At 41.9% G+C, this 20,179-nt stretch overlaps 1 protein-coding gene across 4 annotated transcripts in view; it reads right to left on the reverse strand.

The window, feature by feature from the left end:
- The window catches only part of FYN (FYN proto-oncogene, Src family tyrosine kinase), a 193,961-nt gene that overhangs the window by 98,186 nt on the left and 75,596 nt on the right, over positions 1-20,179 (reverse strand). For 2 of the 4 annotated variants that reach the window (XM_081139626.1, XM_081139629.1), the window contains exon 3: positions 6,538-6,607. The exons of the other annotated variants lie outside the window; for them this stretch is intronic. The gene's annotated coding sequence lies outside the window, so the exon portion shown is untranslated. The remainder of the gene's footprint in view (positions 1-6,537; positions 6,608-20,179) is intronic. 4 annotated transcript variants of the gene reach the window in all.

Consider the following 20,179-nt stretch of genomic DNA (forward strand, 5'->3'; position numbering starts at 1 on the left):
GAGATTTGCAATTTTCAAATGGTGCAGCAAAAATTTATACAATGTATTATATATATATATATATATATATATATATATATATATATAAAATTGGAAGCGGAAATAAAAAAGACAGTGGCAAATTTAGAACAATTGGTGGATCTAGGTATTGGACATACATAGGTTTTGGTTTTACCATTCTCCCAAATAGCAGGTTTGAAATTTTTCAAAATAAAAAGCTGGGAAAGAAACTGGAAGAGAGAGAAGAATAAGAAAAGTAAAACCAAGAGAGAAAGAAAGAAAAAAGCCAGACCAGATAAGATCATATTTCTCCTTTTCATAATCCCCTCAACATTTGTATTCAGGTTAGCTTCACTGTGTGCCTTTCCATTCAGTACAGTTTTACTTTCACTACTTTAACAAATTTCATGTGTGCTCATTCAAACTGATGTAGCCACCATCTTGGCCTCTTTGCTGTCTGACATCAAAAGCAAACTTTAAACAAAGCTCCAACAGCAGGCTGTAGAAGTGGACCAGGAAGGTATGAAGCCAAAGATATATCAAAACCTCCTGAAACTGACGCCTAATTCCCTATCTAGATGGTTTTTAAACTGGTGAGACTGGATGAAAGGCTGTGGGTGGGCATTCTCTTGGGCTTTGATCTTTTCCAAAGATGGCACTCGCTCTTTCTACCTGCACTGGGTGTTGACAGAGGACTGACAGGTACAGGATGCTGGACAGTTGGGCCACTGAGGTTTTAGAGGCTCTTTGCACATGGAGTGTGCTGAGCTTGAGTTCTGGTGCAGAGAGCAGCATGGCATAACCCTCAGAGCAGCCATCCTGAGTTCAATTGTGATGCCTGTGAACTCCCGAAAACGTGGAAATTAATTCTGGGGTGCCTTTAACATGGAGAGGGCCATATAGGGCCTGGATTTAGATAGCCCAGGTATGATTCCAGCTCTTCTGCATATCAGCTGTACAACCTCAGAGCAGCGTTCCTCAGTGGGGGCACAATGGTCACCGTGTCCTGTGCTGGGGGCAAATCTTTGCTGGGCAGGACTGACCCAGCACGGCAGCATTAACATTAACCATCTCTTTCCCACTTCTTGTCTCACCATATTCCAGCCCTGCTTCCAGTCCTTCAGCAGAGAACAAACACCCCACACTCTCAAAGGCCCCCTGCCTTAAACACAGGCTAAATTCTCTGGGTTCCCAATTTTATCTGGGGAGAATGCCTGTTCTACCACCTCAGGAGTGGTTTGGGAGGAGCAAATGTGCCACATTTCCTTATAAACTTAAATTAGCTATAAAAGTGGTATCATAATTCACATTCACGTGGGCAGCCTGTCAGTCAGAGGCAGGGCTGTGGGGCAGGTCCAACTACTGGGAGTCCAGGTGGGCTCTATTCCAGTCATGTACTAGAATCCACAACAGCTACTTATTCTGAAGACATTTCCCTTCCGTAAGTGGGAAATTTTGGTTTATAAATGTTGCTGCAGATAAAAACCACACCACAGTGTGAATTTAGAGTGAAAACTGATGGCAGATAAAATGGACCATTGAAACTGACAAGCAGGATAGAGGTCTCAAAGTAGCTTCCAAGAATCTGGCTTAGGGTGGCGCCAAAATTAGCCTGGAATGAACAAAGAATTACTTCAAGGATCAAGAGAACCAGGAAACAGAATACCCTCTGGTGCACACCAGAGCAGGAAGCAGCATGTACAGTTCTGACTTACAGAACGATGGACTGATCTGTAATTTACAGTCCTCAGCAATGCTCCTGGAAGGGAATCTGAGAGGCTGGGCAGGGCTGTTGCACACAGCCTCGCATGGAGCTGTGAGCCTTGGACAAAGCTGAGAATGGAGGCTGGAGCCTCGAGTGGCACCAGTTAGTGTGCATGAGAGCCTTAAGCATGAAGACACACCTGCAACAGGGGTTCAGCTTCTGTCCATTTGGAGTAGGCCCAGGGACCTGCACTTTTACTGGACAGTTGGGCCACTGAGGTTTTAGAGGCTCTTTGCACAGGGAATGTGCTGGGCCTGAGTTCTGGTGCGGAGAGCAGCACGGCATAGCCATGCTGGGTGATCTGGATGCAGAGGGGCTGCAGACTGCCTCTGGGAGAACTTGAACACCTCTCCAGAGATCCTCAAGTCTCCCTTGTGAGGCACTCTGGCTTCATTTTGTTGCCCTCATGCCTTAGAATTTATGTACAAGTGCTCCTGTGCCCTCAGGTCTGGTTGGGTTTTGGGTACAAAATCGCTTGTCCTCATTCTTTATCTCTGTTCCTCTCCACTCCCTCCCCACACACCCCTATTGTGCATGTGAGAAGCTAATTTTATTTTGCTGATCTAATTTCTCCTTTATCATTCACTTTTAAATAAGGGCTAGGAAATGCTGACTGGGAAGAAATTCTGACCCTCTTTAAGGCCAAGGCCTCAGGAACTAACAGGGAAATGAGGGAGGTCACCAGAGGCAGAGTGGGGAAAGGGTACAAGTTTTAAAGAGCAAAAGTGAAATCAGATAACCTGCTCTAAGTTACCAGCCTTCCTGAAAGAGCCTGAAATGACCTACGAGAATTACGAGGTTGGAAGAGGGTTCTGAGACACAGGTAGCTGTACATGTGTGGCTTTTCTATCGATACGTTAAAATATTTAGCACCAGCCTGGTAATTTTATAGTCTCATTTGGCTCTGCTTACTATTCAGCTTTGGCACGTTCTCCAGATTCTAGTCGTCATAAAAACAGCAGACTGACAATGTCTGACTCCCTAAATCTCTGGGCTAGGCCACCTGAAATATCTCTTATCCTCCTGTTCTCCAGCTTTCCAGAATGCATTTCATGGCCTTCTTGCAAGAAGAAAGAGTATCAGAAAAAGAAAAATGAAGGGGAGTAAAGTCGAAAGAATATCATGCCAAAGCTTTTGGTAGGAAAACATTTGTCCGAAAGCACACACCACACCCTTTCTGGGAAGATATTACTGGTCTTGAAGCTGGGTTAGTGGATCCCAAAATATAGCGCACAAACAGCACAGTTACCCGCCCAAAACAGGCCCTATAATTAAAGTCTTTTCAAGTGGATTGTCCCATATCACAACCTGACATATGCTGCTTTAATCTCCCTGCTTCAGCAAATGCGGCCATATTGGGCACCAAGGCTCTAAACGCCTTACATTTAAACAGGACCATAGTATCACTAGGAAACTGATGTACATATACAGCCCTAGGCACCAAAATACCTAATCTCAACCATCTGTAATGAGATCCTTCTCCTTCCTAAGCACATTTTTATCACAACACAATCGCTACCCTTGATTCAGAAGGACTAGCCCAGATTGAAATGTCATTTTATCTCAGAGGTCATCTAAAGACAAACATAACTGAAGAAACTGGGGTTGAAATTTAAAATATAAGACAACTTCTTTTGTGTGAATGCTGGGATCATGTGTGAGTTTTGCTTTTAGCTTTGCTGCCTAGTCATCGGTATAAGCCTTCAGACAGCCATCTGTCTGTCTGAATTCATTTAGATCATTTTTTGCTTGGAGTTAGAGGTAATATAAGAGATAGCTTCTTAGAAGCCCTTTCAGACCTATGACTCTTTGAACAAACTTTTAAATGTTTTATATATACACAAATGGTCATTGGGGAGAAAAAGGGACATCTGTAATATTTTAAACAAAAATAAAATTAAAAAAAATTTAAAATTTTAAACTTTCAAAATAATGAATACTTTAGACATTAAACTACTTTTATTACTTGTATATCAGGTTTTTCAGCCTTGGAATTTTTGTTATCTTGGGCTGGATCACTCTGTTTGTGTGTACAGTGCTGTCCTGTACATTGTAGGGTATTTAGCAGCATCTTCGGCCTCTACCCACCAGAAACCAGTAGCACACACCCTTTCTCCCCAGTTGTGACAATCAAAAATGTCTCCAGAAATTGCCATATGTCCACTGGGAGGGCAAAACTGGTTTAGATTGAAAACCACTGCTCTCTCTCTATTTATGTATTTAGATATCTCCCCTGGCATGATCAGGAAAAAATATATCTAGATTTTTTCAAGGAATCCACAAGTCTTAGTTTTAAGAATTTCAAACTTCCTATGACTCATAATGAAGAATCAGGATCTGTGATACACTACTACCTGAGAGATATATAAACAGCACTGCTGCTGTCTCAAAATAAGGGTGGCCTGGCTTCATTTCAGTCATTTAAGAGGATGCATCTGCTACCCGATCTCCTGGACTCCTATCCCCCCTACTTTTAGGACCTCCATTCTTAGAAGACTGCTCTGAAGAAATCCTTCTCAGTCCATGAGCAGGCACTCAGGACTGATGCGAAGGAAGAGGGCTAGGGTTGGTGTCTGTTAACATCATCTACAAAATCGCTGGCCCCTGTACTCCAGGGCCGGGCCACCCCAGGGACATGTTCTAAAGCTGGGCCAGCGGTGAGGAAGGTGTGGTCAAGCAGGTGCTTCCGCTTGGAGAGCTGAGGGTGAGGAGAGATAGGAGTAGAGCCTCAGAAGACAAAGAGTCAAGGCATGGGAGACGGCAGGTTCAGCAGAGAGGAAAGGCGAATGAGGAAGATCATCTTTAAATATCTGGTGGGCTGGTGTGTGGGAAGGTGAGTGGATTTGTCTCTGTCTACTGAGAAAGTACTAAGAGCAGCAGGTAATTCAACAGATGTTTATCACAGCCTTCCAGGTGCAGGCACCGTCCAGGCCCTGAGACGACAGGAAGGAAGAAGACCCAGCCTGTCCTATGGAGCGCACATTGTAGTTCCATGTAAGGACTAGACCCCACCCACCTTCCCTCTTTCTTTTTTAACAATTTGAGCCAAATGCCCAGGTAGTTGTCTAACTGACTGTTTCTTTTCTCCATTTTTAAAATTAAGGTTTAATTAACATACAGCAAAATCCACCTGTTCTATTGTATAATTCTGTAAGTTTTCACAAACGCATACAGTTGTATAAATACCACCACAATCAAGATCTAGAACAATTTCCTCACCCCCTAAAATTTTCCTGTGCCCCCAATTATTTTTTAAATTGAGGCAAGTGGCTCTGGACAATGGCAGGCTCATCTTTGAGAGAATGTGAATTTCCCTCTACAGGGATACTGCAGAAGAGATTTGTTTAGCTAGTGGGAGATTGGGCCAGAAAAACCCTGAGGCAAGGTCCATTCCATGAAACTGGGGGGTTGTCACATGGACACCAATCTTAAACAGTGGCGCATCTGAAGTTATACGGTTGATTTTCCCCAACCACAGGTAAAGGCCCCACCCCAAAGCCAAATTCTTTTAGTCAAAACTCAAAAAAATTAGTTCAATAATTGGATCTCTGTGAAAGCTACATAATAAGCAGAGACAAAAAAATCGAAAGACAGGTTTGGAAATGAAAGCCTGAATTTGGTAATTGAGGTCCACACCAAGGTCACCATCTACTCCCAACCCTTCTTTTTTCTCGTTAGTTTGGTTTAAAATAACATTAACTCCACAACTGAACAAAGCTCACACAATGTGACCGCACTTCGCTCTAAAGGTGGCAAGAAGGGAAGTTAAATTAGCCAAGTTTGTCTAAGAATGGGTTGAAAGGGTTAGAGAAGACAAACGTTTCAGGGGTTCCCACAGCTTGTTATGGAGTGTGCTCTGGAGGAGGGACTGTGGTGACTAAGTCTGATGTCCCCTGTGACAGCAAATGGGTCACGACTAATCCATCCCTAGCAGCCCTTCTGCTGGGACATGTAAACGCCTTTTGGTGGCTTGACCTTAATGGCAAACGTCTAGTTTCCGAACAAGCCTGTTCTGTTATCAAGAATAACTGCTTTATTGAGCGCCTACTATGACACAGCACTACCTAGCTGCTTTTATTCTCACAACCACCTTATGGGGTAGGTAACGTTATAAGACTTACTTTACAGATGAGGAAACTGAGAGGTTATGTAACAACTAGTAAGTTGAAGAACTTGAATTTTAACCCAGGTCTCCCGACCCGAAAGACTTTTTTTACTCTATTGCTAGTAAGGTCTTATGGGTGGTTGCTAAGTTAATGGTCTTGGTCTCTCAGGCCAAGGCTATGTGGTTTTGTAGGCTGGTTCCCAGGCATGCTGGATTCTTAACTCCCTTTAATTTCCCATTCCCCAAGTAGCTAATTGCCTGTTTCTTTCTCATTTCAACCTAGAGGCCATAAGGATCTCTCTGCTTTAGACTTTTCATTTTATTTCACTCTTTTGGTCTGCAAGTTTATTACTCTTATATTCTATGGGTGGCTTAGAACATAAGCTAGACTGTCAAGGGTATTCTTTACATTGCATCCAGAAGCTTCCTTAAATTTAGACTTCTTATTACATCTTAGAAAACCCCAATATTGCTTAATAACACCAGCAATAAAAAGAAAAAAGTCATACTGTCAGAAAACACCAATTGAATGTCATATTTAATTATAAAATTGAATTTTGTCCAAGTTTAGTGCAGATTTAAAGATGCACAGAACAAGACAATGGCTTCCATTTGTGAGCACCATTTTACCAAAAAAGGTATTAGAAAACAATGCAGTGACACTTACCAAAATTTCCCCCAACTATCACAAACTTTATATACACCACATGTCTTCTAATACCGCTGCTGGAGTGGTCCTGAAAAACAATACCACAACAGAAGGATGATGCATCATTAAAGAAGTAATTTACTATAAATTGTGTTTCCCTACTGGATACCACATGTCTTCCTGTTTTGGGCTCCCATCAATGTACCAAACTCTTACTGCCAGATTCCTCTTTGTTTTCACAAAGATAAAACCAATTGACAAATTAACTCAGCTCTCACTAATAACAAAAAAATAAAAATCTGGATAACAAAGTAAGCTAGAAATGGTGTTTATGAATACTTTATTTGAATTTTTAGCCCTTTAAAATAATTGAAGACAAGAGAACAATGCAAACATATCTAAAGCTGCAGTCATTATATTTTCTCCCCAAAATAGATTCCTCTTTCCCATTTCTTTCAGTAACACATTCCCGACTCCTCTACTAGCTGTGAAACCTGATCTTTCTTTTCCAGACTTCGTTTTATTATCTCAAAAATAGGAATTGTCATACTGGCCTTACAGGTTGTTATGAGGATTAAATGATATAAATTTAATGACATTAAATGACACAGAAAGGCTTAAAATAGCACGTGGCACACAGTAAGTGCTCCGTGAATGCGAAGAGCGATTTTCATTCTCCTAGTCACTCAGGCCTGAAACCTACCGTGGCCTTCCTCACCCTCACGGTAAACTGTGGCTCAAGCCTGCCTTCCAATCCCGCAGGCCTGCTGAACTCATGGCCTTCTCCCCATTCTCCCCATTCCACTCTCTCTGGCTGGCACTGGTCCTGGCAGATACTGGCCTCTGGCCTCCTGTTTCTTCCCTTCCAATCTCACTCTCCTGGCTCTGCAAAGCATCCTTCCTAAACACCACTGAAAGCCTCAGTGGAAACACCTTCCACTGTTTCCTGTAACCTACAAATTTATCTGTGAAATCATGTTAGCCTGGGGCTGCAGCTACCTCAGCTTTATCTCCACATCTCCCCATCCAATGCTGTGGCACAGTCACCTGTCCTGCCTGAGCCTTTCTGCACGCTAGTTCCCCGAGTGTCTTCTGTCCCATAAGTGCTGGTAGGAGGTCCAGCTATTCATTCTCTAAGGCAGGGGCTTTTTACCTTTTTGTGCCGTAACAATCTATACATATGTTTCTCAGAATAATGTTTTTAAATGCTTGAAATTAACACATGAAATGCAAAGAGGTATATTGATATACAGTTATCAAAATGTAACAAAATTGTTATGTGCTTCTTTCGATATTTAAATAAATTCCAGTAAAAGTCTAATGACAGTTAATTCTGAAATACTGTTGGGCATAAATGATATTCCAGGATATCTTTAACTACAATGTAATATAAAAATACCCATAATTTCTATTGGCAACAAATAGCTAGTGCTACTTTCATAACAGAATGAAATATTAGATTTCAGGTGAGAGTTAGTGAAAATAGTTCATTTTTCCTCCATCCAAGGTCACAGACCCACCCGTGGACCCAGGTCAAGCATCCCCGCTTTAAGGCCTTGCTTAATGTTCGTCTTCTTGAGCTTTTTCTACCTTGATTTCCCCAATTTTGGTATTATGTACCCCTCTTTGTTTTTCTCTTTTTAAAAATTTTGTATTATTTGATATACTTTAAATGTACTTACTGTTCCCTACTCTTCAAGTTGTCTTTTCAGTTGTAAGGGAAGGTCCTACTTTCCCCCATTTTTTGTTCCTCCCGTGGCTAGAAAGGCCTTGCCTCACAGCAGGCATGCAGGACGGCGCTTGGTGGGCACTGTTTGAATTAATCTGTGAATATAGTGCCATTTTGCTTATCTGGCTCATCCTACACAGGCTCAGCTAATAATAATATGATCTCATCTCTCTTTGGCAGCCTAGGAGGTCCTAAATATGTAGATAGGGCACCTAAACATTCCATATTCAGAGTATAAAGCTCTGAAATTAGGCAACAAAATGCTCTCTTCCTTTTCCTCTTTAGAGAGTAAATGCTTAGTCAATGCTGCTGACTGACAGATCTCTGGGCAACAGGGGAACAGGCCAGCTCTTTAATCATTCTACCGACACAGGGGCTGCCTGCCTGATACAGCACAATTCCTGCCTTTGTGGAGCTTCAAGACTAGTGGCTTTCCCCAGCTAGTCTGAGAACCTCTCAACCTTTCAGGGCCTTTGCAGAGACAAAGAATAGCTGGTGATTTCCTAAGTACAGGTGCCTTTAGGACTCACGTGGGCAAGGCCAGTTAAGAGTCTCCATGGCTTCCCATTGGTCTCGCACATGAGAGCCCATGGTTCCAGGGTAGGCAGTTGCAGTAGACAGAGCAGTGAAGTTCCATCTCCTCTCCTGACTGATTCTGTCTTTGCACATGAAGTTGGAGACGGCCACCAAAGGTACCATCTCAGGAAGGTCCACTAAACACCTGGCTGCATAGTTCCCTCTGAACTCCACTGAGTCTGTAATGGGTCAGCCTCATGATGGACATCAGTCCTTCAGTCTTATCAGCCTTTTTCCTCAATAGCTGCAGCTCAGGACTCCTGTGTCTTTGCCAAGAAAAACAGACTAGTTCTTCCTTTTCAAATGAAGAAAGCATAATGACATTCTCCACTGAAGCCATTCATATGGGCACTATGACCATTTGCTTTGGCAGAAATTCACCACTGGCAGCACTTTCAAAGCCCTACATCATGTAGAGTGACTTATGATAAGTGGGGTGTAGTCTCCCATCCCAGTGACCAAGACTGACGGGGTCGCCACTCAGAAGAAAAAGGCTGGACTTGCACTCTTTTATTCTTTGGGACATTTAAGTGCATTTCATTTGAATTTGTCCCTTTTGAGACACATAGATATATGGTTCTGAATAAAAATAGATGAATGATAATGAAGAGGGCAGCATGCCTGTTCCATCTTTTGTTTCAGGAATTATGATGCAGACGTCCTCATAAATAAACAGTAAGATGTTTATAGGTGCTCCCACATGACGCAGTGCACTGCATGTACTTTTTGCTTCTATTCCATATCATAGACTATTGTGTGGCTCCTGGTTTAAAGGGAACATTCTCATTACACACTGGGAACAAGTTATCTCTAATGCAATTCCCATCGGCATGGGGCCATTCCCTCCTCCTTCTTCCTAACAGATGCCCCTTTTCCTTCAGTCACAGTGTCTCATGGGCAGGTGACAGCAGCCCCAGCTGGAGGGTGGGGACCTGAGTAGTCTAAGGCTTTATGATGTGCCAACAAGCAACATCAGCATCCCTTGGGAGCTTCTGAGAAACGTCAGCTCTGAGGCCCCATCCCAAATCTACTGAATCATAGCCTATTTTACAAGACCCCAGGTGACCTGTGTGCACACTGAAGTTTGAGATGCACCCATCTAAGGGAGACCCCTTTCCAGTGATTGGTTTAAGAAATTGGCATGTGACCCAATTCAGGAGGCGATGTGAAGAAGGGTTTGTGGGGAGTTTCTCATTCTTCTGGGAGAAATTCTCTCCTTCTGAATGTTGTATGGGATGTGAAACCTAGAACTTGCACAGCTATCTTGCTCCTGCCTAAAGATAAAACTGGCCCAGAGAGGAGGGCAAAGACAGAATAACACAGGGAAGCAGAATGGGGCTGATTTTATTAGGTCAGCCCTGAAGCCTGTGGAATCACCGAACTGCTAGTAAAATCTTATTGTTCAGGCCTCTTGGAGTTGGGTTTTCAATGATCTGTACTTAGAAAACACCCCCAAATAAAGCATTATAAAAGGAACAGAATGCCCAGGCATCGGGCTCAACTATGTGCTGAAGAGTCTAGACAAGTCAGCATCAAGAGACTAGAGCAACAGTTCAGAGATTCGTTTTTGTTGGGGGTGGTAGTATTTCCAGTTCTGACAATCACTGTTTGCTTTGCCCATTTCCAGAAGTTTTCTAAATTGGCCAGTCTAAGTGATCAACCAGAGGAAGTGCTGAACACTTTCCATATTATTTTAACCAGAGTGATCAACAGTTGCCTTCTCCAGAAGTCACATGGATGTCATTTCCTGCAAAGACAATGGGAGATTAATTGCTCAGCCTACACTCTAATAGGGAAGACAACCTGTGACATGTAATTACTGGGGGGTAAATAACGAAAAGCTTGAGGCTCTCAGAATCTGCTCTGGATCTACTCCAAAAACTTGGGGAAAAGGAAAAAAAGAGAGAGTCAGCTGGTCTAGGAAAACATTTGAGGGGCTAGCAGCTTAGGTGCCATTTTTACACATCACTAGTATTTATTAAAGACATCTCTAAGGAGACCAATAGGCCTGCTATTATATAAAACCATATGTGGCTTTGGCGTAATTCTTGCTGCATATACAGGAGTGATGTCGTCAAGGAAAACTGGTGTATAAATGGACATTATCTCTTTAGTGTGTCACAGCTTCTTAGCCACAACAGGAAATTTTGGGGGATGGCCTTGTGTTGGTTTGATAAAGAATGTGCTACCATAGAGTGAACGTTAGTTGCTTTTCCACAGAGTATTCCTTATGTTTTATTACCTCAGATCTCTTTTTCTCTCCAAACCTTTCTGCTTTCTCTTCCCTGGTACCTCATATACTTTCATAGCTCCAACCATCATCCCTTGCCATAAATTTCAAGCCATCCCTAGATCTATCACCTATGCTCTCAGTTCCTCTGCTGCCCCTAGATAGAAAGTACCTTGAGGGCGAGGGCCTTGTTTTGGTCACTGCTATATTCCCAATGCTTAGCACAGTGGCTGGCACTGAGTATTACATGTTTGTTGATTGAATAAGTGAAAGGCCTCACTCAGACTCTTAAGATATGTCACAAAATTTCCTGCCATCACCTCCTAACTGGCCTGACTCTGATTGCTCCTTTACCTACTCTACAGGCACAAATGAAAGCTCTGAATCATGTCAGCTCTAGAATATCTCATCTGAGAATGACTTACCAGCCCAGCCCTGCATTTTCCAGGTGAGAAACAGATCCCAGTGAGGCCAGAACACTTGCCTAAGGTCTTACGATTAGTGGGTAGCAGAGACAGGATTAAACTCAGGCTGCTGACTCAGTGGTTCTTGCTAACATGTCACTGACTAGTTCAAACCTTAGAAGTCTTTTTCAGCAGAACTTAGTACAGGGCTAGGTATGTAGGAGACATACAATAATGTTGACTGACTAATTGGATAAACAAATGGTTCTCTTTGGCATATACTAATGGGTTTTACTTTTTTTTTTTAAGTAGAACCCTCTTTAAAAGAAAGATAATACCCCAATACACAAAATGGAGAAGAGAGGAGTTGCTGGACCTCTGCTCCTGCAGTGCCTCTGAGCCACCTTCTAGGACCCCCAGGACTTGGTGACACTGCTGGAAAAACCAATGACTTCCACAAACTCAAACTCTCCAGCTTTGTCCTTGGAGTCACCCACCATTGTTCCAAACCCACCTCAGCCTTATCTTCTATTTCTTTTTCCCCCCTCACGCCCAGCCTTCCAAAGCACTTGATGTTTCTAGTACTTGTCCCTCCTCTGGGCCTTCACCTGCCCTGCTTCTTCCCTCTTATGTTCCCTTACCCCCACCTGTGAGAATGGAGAACCAACCTGTTCGAAACACCTAACTCTAACACAAATCCTTCCCTGAAGTTCCTGCCCAATTTCCTCCACTGGAATTAATCTACTACAGAATTTATAACACCATCTGCTTCAAGGGAAAGAGCCAGCTCCTTGAGGGCAAGAACCTAGGCTACATTAATCTTCCAACCATTGGCACCCTGCACAGAGGAGGCACTTCTAGTCATTTTGTTGCATTCGACCAAATTATATGAGTTTCGTAATGGGGATTCCAAGTCTTCCCCTAGCCTGTGCAGGCTGAAGATAAAGCCAGCGCACACTTGGAGGCCCACTTGCCAGGGAACAACTGTGTGAGTCTTTGCTAAGTCTTATTTTAAAAATCAGAGAATGGGGGGGTAGGGGCAGCGAGAATGACCTCCCCTCCCCTCCATAGCTCTCCTGCAGCTATGGCTGTTCTGTGCAATGTGAGGTGCAAGCTGGGCAGTTTGTGTAAAAAATAATAGATTTAAAATACATTTCTGACTCCTTTTATGCTACAATATTCTCTGAAAAGCCAAAGTCAACTGTCTGAAAAATTAAAGCGTTCCAAGTGGTGGGATAATACATTAAACACTCAAGTACACGAAGCTCAGTTGCAAGGGAGGAGGGTGGGAACCAGGAAACACAGGGTTCCCTAGGAACCAAGCCTACTTTCCGACTGCCTGGGGCCGTCCTCCTCACCGAGAGGGTGCGGGCTCTGAGGAGGCAGCGCTGGCCTCTCTGCCTCCCTTGCCTGCAGGGGCCCGAATCCTCTGGCTTCACTCCAACAAGTTGGGGAGGCTCAAGTAAGTTTGTGTTGTTGTTTCCTTTATTATTTGCTGGAGGTGGAGTAAAGAGCAGAAGAAAGGAGAAGGAGAGATGGACAGGAAGAGATGAGTGTGGAAAGCACTCTGCCAGCAGAAGGAATTACTGACCACGGCATATGGGCGTAGGAAGGTTGAGCTGCAGTAGGCTAGCTGCTCCTTTCTCATCAGCTATTCCCAGGGCGAGAAAGAACAGAACAAGAGACTCCCGAGGAGCAAGACGCCACCAAACCAGCCGACAAGCTTATCCTCACCTGCCCAAGAGGCCGGCTCTGAAAGCAGATTAGAGACGTGTACCTTTTGGGCTCATTGTCACAGATGGTTGGGCTGAGTCACAGGGGTGACTGGAGGGGTTAGGGGGGATTTTAGGGCTCTCCTTACTCCCCATAATTGGAGGAGTGATATAATTTTCTTCTTCTTCTTTCTCAATAGTAATAATAATAATAATAATAATAATAATAATAATAATAATAATGCTTAAACTTTTAGGCCGAGGGTGCCTAGTTTATTTGGGGAAGAAATAAATGACGTAAATGCCATTGGAATAATTAGTTGACTGTCAGGAGGAAAAAGAAAAGATTGTGGTTCTGTATATGAGAATGAAGTATATATTTATAATCACATCTTTCTTTTCTTTCTGGCAATGAGTTTCTGTCAAATGATCACATCACTTATGTAGCACGTAAAATAAAATAGAAGCTCTGCTTTTGTGGCATACTTGAATTATTTCTGACTTGCCCTTGTAATGAAGCTATTTCTAGGGATCTGCAGACCAGAGTCTGAACAGAAACACTGCTTTGCTATGATGCAGGTGCAGCTGCTGGACAAATCCTCGAGCTTTCTTCCAACCTGATTACCACTCTCAAGGCCCTCCAACTAGACATTCTGCAGTGGCTCCTGGGAAAGCCCGTGAAATGCACACAGTATCACAATGCTGCCAAGATCAAGGTTAATAATGATGTGTGCAAGAGTCTCTGGGGTGGAAGTTGGCTACAATGTTAGAATCCCAAAATCCTGTGGCTGAGTGGAAAGTTAAAGAATATGTAGTCTGGTAGTTTTTAGCTAATTTTTTTCAAGAATCTTTTGTATACATACTCACACATGTGCGCACACACAAACACACACTTGCGTGCATGTAAATTCCAATATATTACGTAACAGTGGAACATACACAGCTCTGGTTCAAGGGGAAAAGACTCAAAACGCTACCACCTTGGCCATCCTCCAGGCCCGCCTGGCACTTATGGGGAACCCTAACATTCTAAGAACACTGAAAATCCCAGATCTGTAGCCCGCTGCCCCACCCAAGATCTGTATCTCTTGCAGCCCGTGTGCAGGTTCTCCATGTGGCAATGCAGGTGACCTAACACCTCTACCTTTTTTCTACCCAGGACCTATTTTACTCACTTCTGAGGACTCCACATTTTAAACCACTTCTCCTCTCACAAAAAATACATTTTTGAAGTGATAACACATTCATTTGCCTGGCTTAGCCCTGCTAAATTTGGTAAACTTGGGGAAATTCCTTAATAATGTGAAGTAGGAAACCCAGTACAAGCTTTTCTTCTCTTCCTCTGCTTTTTATTTCATCAAAACAAGTCTTCATAAAGGAAATACCAATATCTAGGAATAAGTCCAACAAAAGATGTGTAAGACTTTTACAATGAAAACTAAAACATTATTGAGAGAAATGAAAGAAGACCTAAAGAAATAGAGGGTTATACCATGTACATGGATTGGAAGTCTCAATATTTTTAAGATGTCAGTTCTTCCCTAAAACTGCATCTTCAATGCAATTGTAATGAAAAAAAAAAAGGGTTTTTTCCTTGTTGGAAATTGAAAAGCAGATTCTAAAATTCATATGGAAATGCAAAGTGCCAAAAGCCAATATTATCTTGAAGAATAAGAACAAAACTGAAAAACTTACCCTGTCAAACATTAGGATTTATTGTAAAATCATAGTCCTTAAGACTGTATTTGTGCAAAATAGACAAATAGACCAACAGAACAAAAGGGAAGGTCCAAAATTTGACCTAGAGAGATAGTCACCTAATTTGTGACAGATGGCACTGAAGTTCAACAAAGTGGTGAGTTCACTTGGTGCTGTGGGTTGAATTGTATCCCCTAAAAGATGTATAGAAGTCTTAACCCCCAAGTACCTTGGAATGTGATTTTATTTGGAAGCAGGGTCACTGCAGATGTAATTAGCTGAAATGAGGTTAGAGTGGGTTAGGGTGGGCTCTAAGTCCAATGTGACTGGTGTCCTTAGAAGCAGCAGCAAATCTAGACACAGACAGACATGAGGGGAAGAAGGCCATATGACAATGGAGCAGACATCAGGGCAATGCAGCCACAAGCCTAGGAACACCAGGATTACCAGCTGGCACCGGAAGCTGGAAGAGGCAAGGAAGGAACTTCCCTAGAGCCCTCAGAGGGAGCAAAGCCCTGCTGCCACCTTGATTTTAGATTTCTAGCCTCCAGAACTGTGAGAAAATAAATTTCTATGGTTTTAACCCACCCAATTTCTATCATTTTGTTAAGGCAGCCTTAAGAAATGAATACACTGTTTCCATATAAGAAATGAATCTTAATCTCAACCTTCACCATATAAAAATCAATTCCACATGGATGATAGAACTCAATGGCAAAGTAAAATAATGATACTTTTAGAAGAAAACAGAGAATACCTTCAAACTTTGCAAAAATACAGATTTTTAAAGAGCCAAACACAAGAAAATGTTAACCATGAAGGAAATTAAGAATGTCTTTATCAAATGACATAAACTCAATCCAAAGGTAAGTCACATGGTAGAGAAGATAACTGCAATACATATATCCAGCAAAATCTCCTACAAATCCTTAAGGTAAAGACAGTCCAATAAAGAAATGGGCAAATGCTTGAGAAGAAATTTCTTAAACAAGGAAATCCATATGGCCAATAAACATGGAAAAAGATGTTCTAGTTTAGTCATCAAAGAAAAGTAAGTTAAAATCACAATGCACTGCCCATACACATCTACTAGATTAGCTAAAATGACAGATAAAACTCTAAGTGCTGGTGAGGATATGGAGCAACTGGAAGTCTCATACAGTGCTGGTAAGAGTGTAAATTGATACAGACACTTTGGAAAACTGGTAGTATCTATTAAAGCTGAACATACCTATATCCTCTGACTCAGGATCTCGCCACTGAGAAATCTATCCTACGGAAATGTTACAGATGTTCACACACTGATAAGTACAAGAATGCTCCTAGTTATACTATCTGTAATAGACCTAACTGGAAATAACCTAAAAGCCCAAATACAGAAAAAGGCTTAGACAAATTTTGGTATAGTTATACAATATATGACACAGCAATGAAAATGAACAAATTACAACTCATAACAGTATAGATTAATCTCCCAAATATAATGTTAAGAGAGACACAACAGTACATACTTAAGATTTTATTTATATAAGTAGACAAAACCAACCTATGCTAGAAACCATGCTATTAGTTACCTCTGGTGGGAGTGGGGGTGGTTAGGGACTGGAAAAGGGTCTAAGGGGCTTCTGGTGTTTGGGTGATGTCCTTTCTCCATCTGGCTGCTGGTCACAGGGGAGTACTCACTTTGTAAAATTCATTATCAGTGCACTTAACAATTTGTGTTCTTTTCTGTATGAACGTTATACTTCAATTAAAAAAAATCTCAGTGGTTAATGCAGTGAAACCAGAGACAAAACAAAGCTCTCATAAGAACTGAAAGCAAGAGAGCACAGCAATTTAATCTCAGCAAGATAATTCAAAAATGTGCTTTGCTAAGAGCTTAAGAGTGCCAGTTCATTTAATTGCGTTTTTTATTCACTTAAGATCACTGTCATGCCAAAGCTATTTTATTATGAAATGTTAGGACAGTATGAAGCCAACAATTTCAAAATAAAATAACACAAATAATTTTAATTTTATCTTATTGGTTTTTTTAAAGCAAAAATTTGGATATTGAAGACCAGATTTTTTCATGTCAATTAAAAAGGTTTCCTAAGGCCTTGATTTACAGCCTGCAGCATCCCTGGATGGGAAAGGCCTGGGGATAAAGGTGTTCTCTTTTTGTGGTACACAGTAGGCATGATTTCCCTTTGAGAATCACCAGTGAGATCAGCTCATTCCTGCCACTGGAAGCCACAACAATTCAGCTTGCCTCTGCAGCCTTCAAGTGGATAAATGCGTAGCTCCCACCTGGCAGTCTGAAACATGGAAAATAACTCCCAGGACACCATGCCTGCCTTTGTCGATTTCTGGCTTCTTCAGATTCCCACTGTGAAATACACTTGGTCATGAGGTGGAGTCCTGACCTACCTCAGGGCCCAGTATCACGCTGATGGAGAGAATTCTGTCCTCCAGTCTTGGGGGCAGCTGGACCTCTGCCTTTATGTGAGGCTCTCTCCTGTTCTAGTCAGAGTCTGTGCAGAGGGGAGCCCATCATCATTAGACATGTGCTCCAAACAACGGCTCCACCTATGCCTGAAATTAATTCCACGGAGCGCAGGAACTGTTTGACCAGACCCTGGCTTTCTCAGATAGCTGTATTCTCTCAGACCCTCTGGAAGGAAGACTGACTTGGGTTTTTATACAGTATCTTACATGGCAGGCAGCCCCCATAGGAAGTGAGAGAGGGCCAAGCTCACCATGGCCTACATTCTGAGTTGGGGAAGGAACTGTGCTTGAGGGGACTGTGAAGGAAACCTCAGTCACCCTCACCCTGAAAGGAGAGCCTGGGGACCAGCCCCTGGAGCTGAGTTGCTCTTTCTTTGGCCACTCCATTTCCCTGAATGTTAAGTTCCTAAAGGAGACCCCTTAGATTCAAACTATGCTGTTGTTGTGCAGACTTTCTGATGCTAATTCTACTCCTAACTCCACCATCTGACAATGATTTTGTGGGTCATTTAAGAAGGAAGTTCTCTCTGGTAAGAAAATAATATTTGCTTTGCAAATCATATTTTATAATGAGTGGCCACAGAGCTTTTCCATCTGAAAATATAGATAAATCACAAGAGTCAAACATGATAATCAGTTAAGAATTTACATGGACTGAGGAAAATCATCCAGGCCAATTCTTTGAGAACCTTTTCATTACCTGAACTGGGGAAGGGGTGGGTAAGCTACAGCCTCTGGGTCAGAGCTGGCTCACTGCCTGTCTTTGCATAGCCCATGAATGGTTTTTACATTATGAAATGGTTGAAGAAAGAATTAAAAGAATATTTCATGGCATGTGAAAATTACAAGAAATTCAAATGTCAGTGCCTATAAATGAAGTTGTGTTGGAACACAGCCATACCCATTAGTTTACATATTGGCTGCTCTCATAATACAATAGTAGAGCTGTCTCGGCAGAGAATGTACAGCCTGCAAAGCCATACAATGGCCTTACTATCTGGCCATTTATAAAGAGAGTTTGCTGACCTCTGAATTAAGATAATTGCTATGTGTTTGCAGAAGGCTATCTACTTTGATTTTCTTACTCCGCCTTACATGCTTTATTTGAGCTTCTGGGACTGTCTCTATGTATGATGAGTCAAAGGTAAGTCCTAAGGCTGATGCCAACTTGACACTAACCTGGTAAACCAATACAACCCACTAGAGCAGTGCCTTTCAACCTATGGTCTGGTAATCAATTTAGTGGGTTGCAAAATTCAACTTAGTTGGTTGTGTCCAGCATTTTCTATAGTGAAATAAAAGAGAAAAATATCAAGGGGATGGTTAAGGATGAACTGTCTTTCTCACCACTCATATGTTGAAGTCCTAACCCCCACTACCACAGAATGTGACTATATTTGAAGATAAGGCCTTTAAAGAGGCAATCGAGGTAAAATGAAGTCCTAGGGTGGGCCCTGATCCAATATGACTTTGGTCCTTACAAGAGGAGATTAGGGCTTGGGCAGAGGAGAGACCATATGGGGAAAAAGGGAAAAAACACCATCTACAAGCCAAGGAGAGAGGCCTCAGAAGAAATCAACCTTGCTTAGCCAAGTCTATTGATTCTTTCACCAAGAAATAATCAGGGAAGGGAGAAAATATTTGATACCAGAATGCTGACTACATTATTTATAATATCAAATATGAGAACATTTGATTGCATAGTAATAGTGTGGTGGATGGTTAAATATGACTATTCATGCAATGGAAAACTCCATAGTTACTATTTAATTTATTAAAAAGTGACCACAATTTAATATGAAAGCAGGATCAAAACCATATATACACATATATGATATACATCCTCCATACAAAAAAGGGAAAACAAATACATCTTAACATTGCTACCTCAATACGATGTGATTGAGAGATATTTTTATTTTCTTCTTTATAGCTCACCAAATATTCTACAGTAAGTGTATATTTTCAAGTCAGGAAAAATAAAAACCATTTAAAATATGTTTAAATCAAAGAATAGTATGCAACAGTATTTCTACTGTGCATCTTTGACTTGCCAGAGGCCTCTGACCACACTGGCATGTGGAGCAAATTCTGATAATGTTATTAAATATATATATATACACACACACACATATATTTCTGTATACATATCATCTATCATCTATCTATCTATCTATCTATCTATCTATCTATCTATCTATCTATCTATCTATCTATCATCTATCTATCATCTATCTATCTATCATCTATCGATCATCTATCATCTATCCATATATAAAGTCACCAGCAAAGAGGTTTCAAAATAGATTTGGTAGTGGCTAGGGCAGTCACCAGGATGAGTTAAAATGAATTCTTTGGCTTTGACAATACATTTATTCAACAAGCATTTACTGAATACCTGTCATGCTCCAAGCACTCTGCTAGGTACTGAAGGGTCACACTGGGTCTCCAGGAACAAATGACCCATCAGCTAACACTGGGCCTAAGCACTTCGATTCCAGCAAGATCTGTGCAGCCCTGCCCTCAACATTGCAACCACATCTGGGCTTTGACCCTGCCTGGATCTGTGGCCCTGAGGATCAGGGGCACCTTCCCAGCTCCAGCGGCCTCATTTGTAAAACAAGGGTAATCCTGACCCAGTTTGCAGTGCGGTGGTGAAGAGTAGGTGAAAAGCATTCTGGGCTTGGCTTAATCTATTCAGTGCCGGATAGATTCTACCTGTTAATAGCCAGTGTTGCCTCCTTCCTTAGGAAATTGTATATTCTTTAAGAAAAAGTAAAGGGATGGAGATGAGGTTTAGTGATTAAAGGGACATTCTGTATTT

This window comes from Miniopterus schreibersii (genome assembly GCF_964146895.1).
Source record: "Miniopterus schreibersii genome assembly, chromosome: 6".
Classification (NCBI taxonomy): Eukaryota; Metazoa; Chordata; class Mammalia; order Chiroptera; family Miniopteridae; genus Miniopterus; species Miniopterus schreibersii.